This window comes from Oryctolagus cuniculus, chromosome 19 (assembly GCF_051225735.1).
Source record: "Oryctolagus cuniculus isolate XC-2025 breed Fujian yellow rabbit chromosome 19, ASM5122573v1, whole genome shotgun sequence".
NCBI lineage: Eukaryota > Metazoa > Chordata > Mammalia > Lagomorpha > Leporidae > Oryctolagus > Oryctolagus cuniculus.
The window spans coordinates 53,438,773-53,450,066 of record NC_142885.1 but is presented as its reverse complement, the minus strand read 5'-3'; the positions used below and the strand labels follow the sequence as shown (position 1 = coordinate 53,450,066).

The 11,294-nt window shown below is 52.2% G+C and overlaps 2 long non-coding RNA genes across 7 annotated transcripts; one reads left to right on the top strand and one right to left on the bottom strand.

Moving 5' to 3' along the window:
• Positions 1–2,053: 2,053 nt before the first annotated feature.
• LOC149120595 (uncharacterized) lies at positions 2,054–10,875 on the bottom strand. Of its 2 annotated transcripts, none has more exons than XR_016225671.1 (3): positions 10,140–10,875; positions 5,117–5,250; positions 2,054–2,952 (listed from the first exon to the last, which is right to left on the bottom strand). It is a non-coding gene; the product is annotated as an uncharacterized LOC149120595 (long non-coding RNA). The 2 variants fall into 2 exon arrangements; XR_016225672.1 differs by lacking the exon at positions 10,140–10,875 and adding an exon at positions 7,801–7,942.
• Positions 8,412–10,099, top strand: LOC149120596 (uncharacterized). Of its 5 annotated transcripts, none has more exons than XR_016225669.1 (4): positions 8,412–8,691; positions 8,809–8,916; positions 9,157–9,290; positions 9,737–10,099. It is a non-coding gene; the product is annotated as an uncharacterized LOC149120596 (long non-coding RNA). The 5 variants fall into 5 exon arrangements; XR_016225670.1 differs by lacking the exon at positions 9,737–10,099 and adding an exon at positions 9,550–9,682 and having other exon boundaries at positions 8,413–8,691; positions 9,157–9,264; XR_016225668.1 differs by having other exon boundaries at positions 8,417–8,691; positions 8,813–8,916; positions 9,157–9,264; positions 9,737–9,969.
• Positions 10,876–11,294: the final 419 nt, after the last annotated feature.

The following is an 11,294-nucleotide window of genomic DNA, read 5'->3' as shown; positions in this document are numbered from 1 at the left end:
TCTCCAGTACCTGGGAAACCACAGCCGGCTTTGTGCCTTCGGTCCCGATGGAGCCGCCTGCCTGTCAGCGCTGATTCCATGCTGTTGAGACTTGTCCATTCAGAAGCCAGTAGGCTCACATCTGGCTGTGAGCACCAGCAAAACAGTGCCCATGAAGGGCTGCAGCGTGCAGATGGTCACGGGTAGTTAACAACCGTCCCTAGCAAACAGTACCAACAACGCACCACTAAGCCTTGGCTGTGTGCCCAGCGCTTTGCCAAGGGCTTGGCCTTCCTCATCTCACTCTGCCCTCACATCAAGCCTGCAAGGTAGAGCTGCTAGGAGGAGCCCCGGTTTTCCATGTAGAAATCAGCACAGAGTGGCTAAGGGATTTGCCTACGGTCACACAGCAAGTAAATGAACAAGCGTGAAGTAGACGCCAGTGGGCCCCCTCTCAAGCTCAAGATCTGTCCCACGCTTCCCCTTCCACCACAGCGCACTCAGTGGCTGGGGAAGACGTGGTCAGGCTGCCCCAAGGGACCACGAGCCTCTTCCAGTGGATGAACGTGAGAGTGAGCAAGTCAACAAGCTCGCAACAGAGGGCGCAGCAAGTATGGCCGTGCACGGCACTTGGGGAGCCCATCGCTCCAGCGGGGCTGCAAGCCACTCCAGGGAGAGACCCTTGCTCACTCACTGAGCAAGAAAAGCAGGGAGCAGACGTTAAAACGGATGACTCGGGGCCAGCGCTGTGGCGTAGCAGGTAAAGCCACCGCCTGCAGTGCTGGCATCCCATATGGGCACCGGTTCTAGTCCCGGCTGCTCCACTTCCGATCCAGCTCTCTGCTAATGGCCTGGGAAAGCAGTGGAGGATGGCCCAGGTCCTTGGGCCCCTGCACTCGGGTGCATGGGACACCCAGAAGAAGCTTCTGGTTCCTGGCCCTGGATCAGCACAGCTCCAGCCATTGAGGCCATTTGGGGAACGAACCAGCGGATAGAAGACCTCTCTCTCTCTCTCTCTCTCTCTCTCTCTCTCTCTGCCTCTCCTTCTCTATATATATAACTCTGACTTTCAAATAAATAAATATTTGAAAGAAAAAAATTAATCTTTAAAAAGAAAAAAACAGAATTCCTGGCTCCTGGCCTTGGCCTAACACTGGCCATTGTAGGCATTTGGGGAAATGAACCAGTGGATGGGACCTCGCTCTTTCTCTCTATTTGTCAAATAATAGGAAGAGAGAGAGAGAGAGAGGGAGGGAGAGAGAGAGAAAGAAAAAGAAAGAAAGAAAGAAAGAAAGAAAGAAAGAAAGAAAGAAAGAAAGAAAGAAAGAAAGGAAGGAAGGAAGGAAGGAAGGAAGGAAGGAAGGAAGGGGATAGAGGGAGGGAGGGAGGGAGGAAGGAAGGGAAGAAGGGAGAGAGAGAAAAAAAGAAAGGAAGGAAGGAAGGGAGGAAGTAGTAATAGCGATTCCTTAACAGTATTTATGAAGGTTACCTGAGTTATGACATTGGTATATGAGAGGGGCTCCATAAACGTTGCCTGTGTGTTCTGGGAGGTACAGGGAAAGAAGTCCCCGGCTGTCGCCCCGCGGTGTCAGGTACTATTTGTGTCTTGTAGACTACAATAAGAATAGGTAGCATTTCTGAGCATTTATTATGTGCCAGACATGCAGCTAAGCACCTACTTGCATCACTGCATTTAACAGTATGAGTGCTATCTTCCTGTATGAGCCTATCTTCCTGGCAGGAAGACTGAGGCTAAGAATGACCAAGCAACCTGTTGGGATTCACAAGGCAAGTACGTGCAGATGAAGAAGAGGAAGTGGTGCGTGCAGCCCAGGGATCCTACCCGCTCCAGCAGAGAGATACAGGGACACTTCAAAAAGTTCATGGGAAATGCAAATTATGGGAAAAAAAACTATGCATGGGTTCCAAAAGATGTTTGCACCAAAATAAACTTCTTTTTTAAAAGTTTTTTTTAATGTTTAATTTATTTTCATTTTCTTAGAGAAGCAGAGAACAATCCACCTGCTGGTTCACTCCTCTAATGCCCACAACAGCCAGGGCTGGGCCAGACCGAGGCCAGTGGCCTAGAACTCCATCTGGGTCTCCCTCCATGGGCAGCAAAGACTCCAGTACTTGAACCATCACCACTGCTTCCCAGGGTGCCCGTTAGCAGGAGGCTGGGCAGAAGTGGAATAGCTGGGCCTTGGAGGAGACGTCACAAGTAGATTCTTAACCTCTGTGCCAAATACCACCCTCCCCGCTTAGCAAGAGCAGGAAACTGCTAGAAGTGCTGGTGCTGAAATGACAGGGAAAGAGGCAGTGTCACTGATGCCCAGAACTGGGGTGGCCCAGGAGGAGCCAGAACCAGAGCTGGGGCGGCCCAGGAGGGGTTAGATCACCGAGAGGGTTGCTGCTCAGAGGTCAGGCGACGCGGGCAATGCCCTGGCTCCTCCCTTTGTCCCACTATGCAGTCCCCGGCCAGGGCCTCTTTGGGCCACATGTTATCTGGCAGCCATTTGACCATCAGTCAAGCCTAGGAAGTGTAGCTTGCAGGAGAAGGGGGATGAAAGAAAGAACAAGCAAAGAGGGCGGCACTTGGCAGGCACTTCCCAAACAGGAAGAAGAGATGGGAGGCAGAGGGAAGGTGGCCGATGCCAAAGTCTGTGTTCTTAACCCAGAAACGGCGACCTCGAATGCTGACCAGATCACACAAAGCCATGGAGGGACCCGGTCACAGGGAGTGGTGAGGACTGTGTCAGCCCCGGGAGACTCCTGCTCTCTGGCCCGGCCAGCCCTGCTAAGCTGCAGTGAGGTTATGCCAGGCAGGAATGTGAGCTCAGATCTGCAGACTTCTCAGAAGACGCTGAAAACCTGGTTTCCAAGTTAAATCGGCTGCCGCTTTTTAAATGTTGGCCAAGTGGTAGATTTCACTGGAAAAACCTGGAGATCAAATCCAGATGAACTCGAGGCGTCCTATTGGGCAAGAAGGTAAAGAAGATTGCCAAAGACTCTTTGGGGTCGTGGTCATGGGGAGGGGACACGGAAGGGCAGGTGTTTGGCCACACCCCCATCAGGGTGCTGACTCAAGTCCCAGCTCCTCCACTGCTGGCCCAGCTTCCTGCTGATGCACACCCTTAGGGGCAGCCATATGGCTCCAGTACCTGGGTCTCCACCACTCACATGGGAGACCTGGACTGGGTTCCAGGTTCCTGGATTTGCCTAGTCCAGCCCTGGCTATAGTAGGCATTTGGGAAGTGAATCAGTGGATTAAAGATCCTCCTCCACCCCCCTCCCCTCCCTCCCCTCCCTCCCCTCCATTATCCTCCCCTCCCCTTCCCTTCCCAATGTCCACAATGGATGTTAATGGAGAAACTCATCACATCTGAACAAAATCTAGAATGTGGTAATGTTGGTTTCTCAGTTTCGTCAAAGGTAAAGTAAGAAGTTAACATCAGAGTCACTGGATGAGGCATATGGAACTCTCTGTACCGGCTTTGCAACTAAAATTGTTCCCAAAACAGTTTATTTAAGAAACAGTCAGGGCCGGCACTATAGCGTAGCAGGTAAAGCTGCCTCCTGCGGCACCAGCATCCTATATGGGCACCGGTTCGAGTCTCTGCTGCTCCTCTTCTAATCCAGCTCCCTGCTAATGTGCTTAGGAAAGCAGAGGAGGGCTCCCGCACTTGTCTGGGAGACACAGAAAAATCTCCTGCCTCCTGGCTTCAGTCTGGCCCAGCTCTGGCTGTGCCCATTTGGGAAGTAAACTAGATGATGGACGATCTCCCTCTCCCCACCCACCCATAAAGCCACCGCCTGCAGTTCCGGCATCCCATATGGGCAACAGTTTGGATCCTGGCTGCTCCACTTCCATTCTGGATGTCTGCTATGGCCTGGGAAAGCAGTAGAAGATGGCCCAAGGCCTTGGGCCCCTGCACCCTCGTGGGAGACCTAGAAGAAGCTCCTGGCTCCTGGCTTCGGATCAGCACAGCTCTGGCCATTGTGGCCAACTGGGGAGTGAACCAGCAGACGGAAAACCTCTCTCTCTCTCTCTCTCTCTCTCTCCCTCTCCGTAACTCTGACTTTCAAATAATAAATAAATAAATAAATCTTTTTTTAAAAGGTAATGAATATCTTTGAATGAAATAACTTAAATCTTTTTTTTGTTTGTTTATTTTTGTATTTACTTGAAAGGCAGAGCAACAGAGAGACAGAGATCTCCCACCAGCTAGTTCACTCCCCAAATGCCCACAATAGCTGGGCCAGGCCAAAGCCAAGAGCTTCATCCAGGTCTTCCACAGGGGTGGTAGGAACTCAAGTACTTGAGCCTCCCCGGGTGCACAGTAGCAGGCAGCTGGCTCAGAAGCAGAGTGGGGAATCAAACCCAGGCCCTTCCAGGTGGCATGTGGGCATCCCAGTCGGGGTCTTAACCACTGTGCCAAATGTCAATTTTTAGATTTATTTATTTGGGCCGGTGCCGCGGCTCACAAGGCTAATCCTCCGCCTTGCGGCGCCGGCACACCAGGTTCTAGTCCCGGTCGGGGCACCGGATTCTGTCCCAGTTGCCCCTCTTCCAGGCCAGCTCTCTGCTGTGGCCAGGGAGTGCAGTGGAGGATGGCCCAAGTGCTTGGGCCCTGCACCCCATGGGAGACCAGGAGAAGCACCTGGCTCCTGGCTTCGGATCAGCGCGGCCGCAGCGGCCATTGGAGGGTGAACCAGCGGCAAAGGAAGACCTTTCTCTCTGTCTCTCTCTCTTACTGACCACTCTGCCTGTCAAAAAAAAAAATAAATAAATAAAAAATAAAAAAAAAGATTTATTTATTTGAAAGGCAGAGAGAGAGAGAGAGAACTAATTCATCATCATTGGAGGCTGTTATTACATCAAATATTCACTCTAAAAATAATAGTAATTCAAGGGAAACATTTATTCTGCTCTTGTCAGTAAGAGACAGAATTCCTTGTTTGCAGAAGAATGGCAGCTCTTAAAGGCTGATGAAGGGGAGCAGGAGAATTTTGCAAGCGCAAATGAAGTCATTGACTCAGGCAGTGATCATCAGTGGGTACTGAAACTCGGAGGTGTGAGGTTCAGGGGAGCTGGATAGTCCCGGGTTGCCCAATCCTCAGCCCATAGAGAACTTACCATGGGGAAGAGAAGACGCGACATTCCCAAGGAGGCGTCAGCGTGTCACTACCCAGCAGTCTCAGCTTCACGGACGAGATAACCTGTCACTCTGGGCCTTCCGCTGTGATGCAATGGGACGCTGCCACCGCCACCTGGGAGGAATTATTGCTAACAATGTATATAGCCCAGATCTGCTCGGACCACAGATCCAACTTCCAGTGGTTAAACACACCCCAAGGAAGAAATCAAACAAAGCCAAGAAGGTAGATCCTTCCGCCAGGGAGGCAACAGGCCTAGGGGCTTCGATGACAATCGATGGTGTGGAAAACAGGGACAGAGAGTGAGAGGGGAAGCCAAAGAGCGAGGACCAAAGACAGGTGTGATTGGGTGGTGGCTTGAACCAATGGCAAATGATATTTTGGGGTTCTTAGATAAAGCTGACTATGGAAGAATTAGATCTTGAAGATTTGGTGTTCGTTTAGTTAGGTATTGTGGCTGTTGGGATGGTTCAGTCCCTCGGGAGCTGTAGCACCCAATTCTTACAGGCTGTTGCCTCGAAGCCATCGTCAGTTCTTTGCCACGTGAGTCTTCCAACATGACGACTTGGTTCAGCAAAGCCGACAGAGAGAGAACGGGAGCCAGATGCCGTCACAGGCTGGTGCAACCTCATCACCGAACTGCTCTCCCGTCACCTTGGCCATCTTCAGTGATTAGAAGCAGGCCACCTTAGAGGGGCAGCTACACAAGGCATCCGCACGAGCAGGTGGCATCACCAAGACCATCTGAGAGTCTGCCTGCCACACCTAGCATTGCAAAGATGATGAACGAGTTCCAATTTTCCTTCCTTTAATATGGCGTGGATCACAAAGGCAGGTATGGTGGCGCAGAAGGGTGAGCCACCACTTGGTACGCCTGCATCTCACATCAGAGTGCCTGGAATCAAGTCCCACCTCTGCTTCTGATCAGCCTCCTGCCAGTACAGACCCTGGGAACCAGCAGATGACGGCTCAAGAACTTGAGTCCTGGGGCTTCCGGACCCTGGCTTCAGCCTGGCCCAGCCCCAGCTGCTGTGGACATTTGGGGAGTGAACCAATGAATAGAAGATCCCTCGCTGTGTGTGTGTGTGTGTATGGGTGTATATCACTCTGCTTTTCAAATACATAAAAAAATGTTTTCAAAAGAATACATCTGGGCCGGCACCGCGGTTCAATAGGCTAATCCTCTGCCTTGTGGTGCCGGCACACCGGGTTCTAGTCCTGGTCGGGGCACTGGATTCTTTCCCGGTTGCCCCTCTTCCAGGCCAGCTCTCTGCTATGGCCCGGGAGTGCAGTGGAGGATGGCCCAAGTACTTGGGCCCTGCACCCCATGGGAGACCAGGAGAAGCACCTGGCTCCTGGCTTTGGATCAGCGTGATGCGCTGGCCACAGCGCACCGGCCACGGCGGCCATTGGAGGGGGAACCAATGGCAAAGGAAGACCTTTCTCTCTGTTTCTCTCTCTCACTGTCCACTCTGCCTCTCAAAAAAAAAAAAAAATACATCTGGCTGCTGTCTGGAACTTATAAACCAGGGGAGTAAGGGTGAGAGCAAATCAACTGGCTGTGGGCATCTTCACGGCCGCTTCAGCATTGAACTTGACCACGGGTCAAGGAAGTAAAAAGGAAGTTTAAAGATGAGTAACAGGCCAGGCAAAACAACAGCAATGTCCACAGCTATGAGCAGCAAATTAGTTCGTCTCCGTAAAATGTTTCCAGCAGCAGCCTGCCCGGTAAGTGCGACATACAAGTGGGCAGTGGCCGCTGCATTACTGTTATTGGAACTGGCAGCAGCACTCATGTGATCAAACTCCAATTTTGAAAGCCCATACCCATTGGCTTCTTTAAGACAGCCTGGTCCATTGTCAGCTGTGAGCCCTCACTGCTTACAAAGGTTTTTTTTTTATTTATTTTTTCATCTTTTGGTAGAGGAGCCAAATGAAGGGTTCCCTATCATCTCTCCCAGCAGGAAGCCATGATCTCAGGCCACTTACATTGCAATTAAATAGCTTCAAATGTCAGTGTGGCCCATTAAACACCTAGTGTTAGGAGGACTTGGTCATAAATTAAATCAAGCCCCTCTTATTCTTTTTAAAAGTATAAACACAGTTTATTGGGGGTTTTAATTATATAAGCAATATCTGAACATACTCTTTTCAAAATAAGTCACACATTAAAGATAATATTTTCCTTAATCACACCCCCTTCCTGGTTCCCTCCCTTACTTTTTTCTTTTATTTATTTGAAAGGCAGAGAGAAAGGGTGAGAGAGAGAGAGAGAGAGAGAGAGAGAGAGAGAGAGAGAGAAAGAGAAATAGAGAGAGAGGGAGGGAGAGAGAGAGAGAGGCTGATTTAGCATCCTCTGGTTCACTCCCCAAATGCCTGCAACAGTCAGTTCTGGGTCAGGCCAAAGCCAGGAGCCAGGAACTCAACCCAGGTCTCGTCCATGGGTTTCCGGGACCCAAGTCCTTGAGCCATCACCGCTGCCTCCCATTGGCAGGAAGCTGGAGTCAGGAGCCAGAACTGGGCATCAAACCCAGGTACCTCAGAGTGGGACCTGGACATCTTAACTCCCGGGTCAAAGGCCCACTCCCAGGGTGAATCTTCCAAACTTTCAGTCAGATGAACCCAACAGAATCGAAAGTAGCAACTCAGACAGTGAGTGCTCACATCTATACGGCATCACTCCGCAAACAGCCCGGCAAGGAACACATCCAAACGCCCGCACGGAGATACGGACGCAGGTGTCCCCACACTCAGAGCCTCGCACTCAGATACAGACGCAGGTGTTCCCACACTCAGAGCCTCGCACTCAGATACGGACACAGGTGTCCCCACACTCAGAGCCTCGCACTCAGATACGGACACAGGTGTCCCCACACTCAGAGCCTCACACTCAGATACAGACGCAGGTGTCCCCACACTCAGAGCCTCGCACTCAGATACGGACACAGGTGTCCCCACACTCAGAGCCTCGCACTCAGATACGGACACAGGTGTCCCCACACTCAGAGCCTCGCACTCAGATACAGACGCAGGTGTTCCCACACTCAGAGCCTCACACTCAGATACAGATGCAGGTGTCCCCACACTCAGAGCCTCGCACTCAGATACAGACGCAGGTGTCCCCACACTCAGAGCCTCGCACTCAGATACGGACACAGGTGTCCCCACACTCAGAGCCTCGCACTCAGATACAGACACAGGTGTCCCCACACTCAGAGCCTCGCACTCAGATACGGACGCAGGTGTCCCCACACTCAGAGCCTCGCACTCAGATACGGACGCAGGTGTCCCCACACTCAGAGCCTCACACTCAGATACAGACGCAGGTGTCCCTATACCAAACACCTGCCTGTCACTCTCGTTAACCCCGCCCCCTCCTCCTGGGACCTGCATCCGCTTATCTCTGTAGCAGTTATCCTGCTGCTGGCGTTCTGTCTCCCATAGAGCATGCGAATCCCACAAGCGCAGGAAATTGTGTCTTGCTTACATCCAGGGTTTAGGATATGCAGCTGATGCTTGATTCCGTTTGTTGAATGACTGAGAGAGTGGCTCATGGTATTTGCAGTTGAAAAATGACAGAATACGTATTGTTGTTATCACTCATTGCACACTTAGAATGTTCTGGGTGGCACAGGGTGTTGTTAGAGCCTTTTTATTTATTTTTTTTGACAGGCAGAGTGGACAGTGAGAGAGAGAGACAGAGAGAAAGGTCTTCCTTTTGCCGTTGGTTCACCCTCCAATGGCCACTGCGCTGATCCGATGGCAGGAGCCAGGAGCCAGGTACTTCTCCTGGTCTCCCATGGGGTGCAGGGCCCAAGCACCTGGGCCATCCTGCACTGCACTCCCGGGCCACAGCAGAGGGCTGGCCTGGAAGAGGGGCAACCGGGACAGAATCCGGCTCCCCGACTGGGACTAGAACCCGGTGTGCCGGCGCCGCAAGGCGGAGGATTAGCCTAGTGAGCTGCGGCGCCGGCCTGTTAGAGCCTTTTAATTCCCTGGCTTTGACCTGATCTTTCCCAGGGTTCCAGGATGGAAGTAAAAGCCTCCGTAGCAAAACTGCAGTGTTTTCTCCCCGTCCTCCTCTCTCCCAGGTCAAGGCCTTTGGAGCTGATTAAATTCTTCATCCAGGTCAGTGGGAAGAGAAAAACGGGAAGGTATGTGCTCGGAGTGGCCGGGCGAGTCCTCGCGCCAGCCTGGCTGCACTCTGGGTGATCCAGGGCTCTGCGGTAGGAGTTCTGGGAACAGAAGGCAAATGGCCAGCCTTGGCAGGGGCCAGACACTTTCATGACCACAGGCGGGGCGGAGGGGACAGCCCGGGGTGGGGGGTGCGGGGCCGGATGCGCTGAGAACAGGGGCCTCGCACACGGGGCAGAAACAAGAGACGCAGCCTGGGCATTCGGACACTGCCCACAGGTCCGGTGGGCGGCCCAGAGCCCCGTCAGCCACCACCAGCTCCAGGCCACCCAGGTCAGGCAGGAACAGAAGCCGCTGCTCGCCAGACCCCCTGACCGCTGCTTTTCCAGAGAATTAGGGGCATGACTTTTGCATGATATTTTCTGATTTTTAAACCGTGGTTAAAAAAATCTTTTTTTAATGCCAGGTGATCTGACAATGCTTGTTTGAAAACTGGATCTCCCCCTTCCGCCTCCACGCCGGCTCCAGGACTGCCAGTCCACAGCTCTGTGGTTCAGCAAAGCTGGGTTTCAGAACACAAGCTGTGGACCTGTTCCTTGCACACTGCTGCCCTTCAGTCAGCAAAAGCCTGCCCTCCAGGCATATTTTTTTATCTGTAAAATGAAAATAAAAACAGAACCTGTCTCAAAAGATGACTTGGGTGGGAGGGTAAAGAAGTGGTAGCAAATAGGACTGTAATTCATTAGCAGAAGCACTAGTGGGGAAATGGGAGAGAGAAAGAGGGGATAACAAAAGGTCACACGGGGTGTGTTGTGGTCAGAGGCAGAGGAACCCTGACGGGTGATGTGACAGAAGATCCATGAACTCACCCTGGATCAGTGGTGCTGGTTAAGAATTCTGCCGACCAAGCCAGAGACCCGGTGCCTGGGGCCTCCACACCTGCAGGTGGCGCTGCACCGCAGGGCGGCTCTTCAGTGCTCTGTCCCAGGAAGTGGCATATAGCGCAAGCCAGGACTTCCATTCTGTCCTGAGGCACACAGTTGTCAAGTTGAGTCTAACTGTAAGATTTCACGTTTGTGCTCGCTAACTTTAACTTCTGAGTTTGGAGCCGGATATTCCAGTCTGTCAAGATTCTGTCAATGTGTTAGCTGTCCCTCTGACTTCCTTCTGCAGTTTGGATACAGTGTTCACCAGAATCAGCCAGGAGTCTTTGGGTTGCAAGCAACAGAAACCCCAGAGGGGCTTAGCAAGAAGATGCATAACCTGGTGCACCTGACACCTCCAGGGGGCGGGGCTAGCTTCAGGTCTGACTTCAGGTGAGTAAATGATGAGAGGAGGGCCCAGTTTCTCTCCTTCCTCTTTCTGAGTGGGATTCATTATGAGGCAGCTTCCGCGCTCCAGCTCCTGGCGTGAGCAATCCCACGCCAACGGCACTCCCTGACAGCTCAAAGGAAAAAGACCTTGTGTGATGAACATGATCTGGGTCGTGTTCCCTCACGGGAACAAATCACTATCCTAAGAGAAAAACAATGCCAGCTAAGCCAAGGCCATCTCGATCCTGAGCGGGGTGATGTCAAAGGTAGTCAGCTGAATACACACGAGGGGTGGAGGCCCCAGAGCTAAAGCAGGTAGAGGTGAAGGAATGGCTCCGTGTCCCCTCACTCATGAAAAAAAATAATATTCACCTTATTGTCCTTGCAAAGTGTTATTTCAGTGGTGATTCCAAAGGGCAATGTGGCTTCACCATCTAACACCCAGGGCCACCACCACGGGCACAGCTGATCTTGGACCCTCCTTTCTGTCTTCAGTGTCTCCTAGAATTGCACTGACCTCATTAAAGAAAGCAGGAGAACTTGGGCTGGTGCCGTGGCTCACTAGGCTAATCCTCCACCTGCAGCACAGGCACCCTGGGTTCTAGTCCCGGTCGGGGCGCCGGATTCTGTCCTGGTTGCCCCTCTTCCTGTGCAGCTCTCTGCTGTGGTCCAGGAGGGCAGTGGAGGATGGCCCAAGTGCTTGGGCCCCTG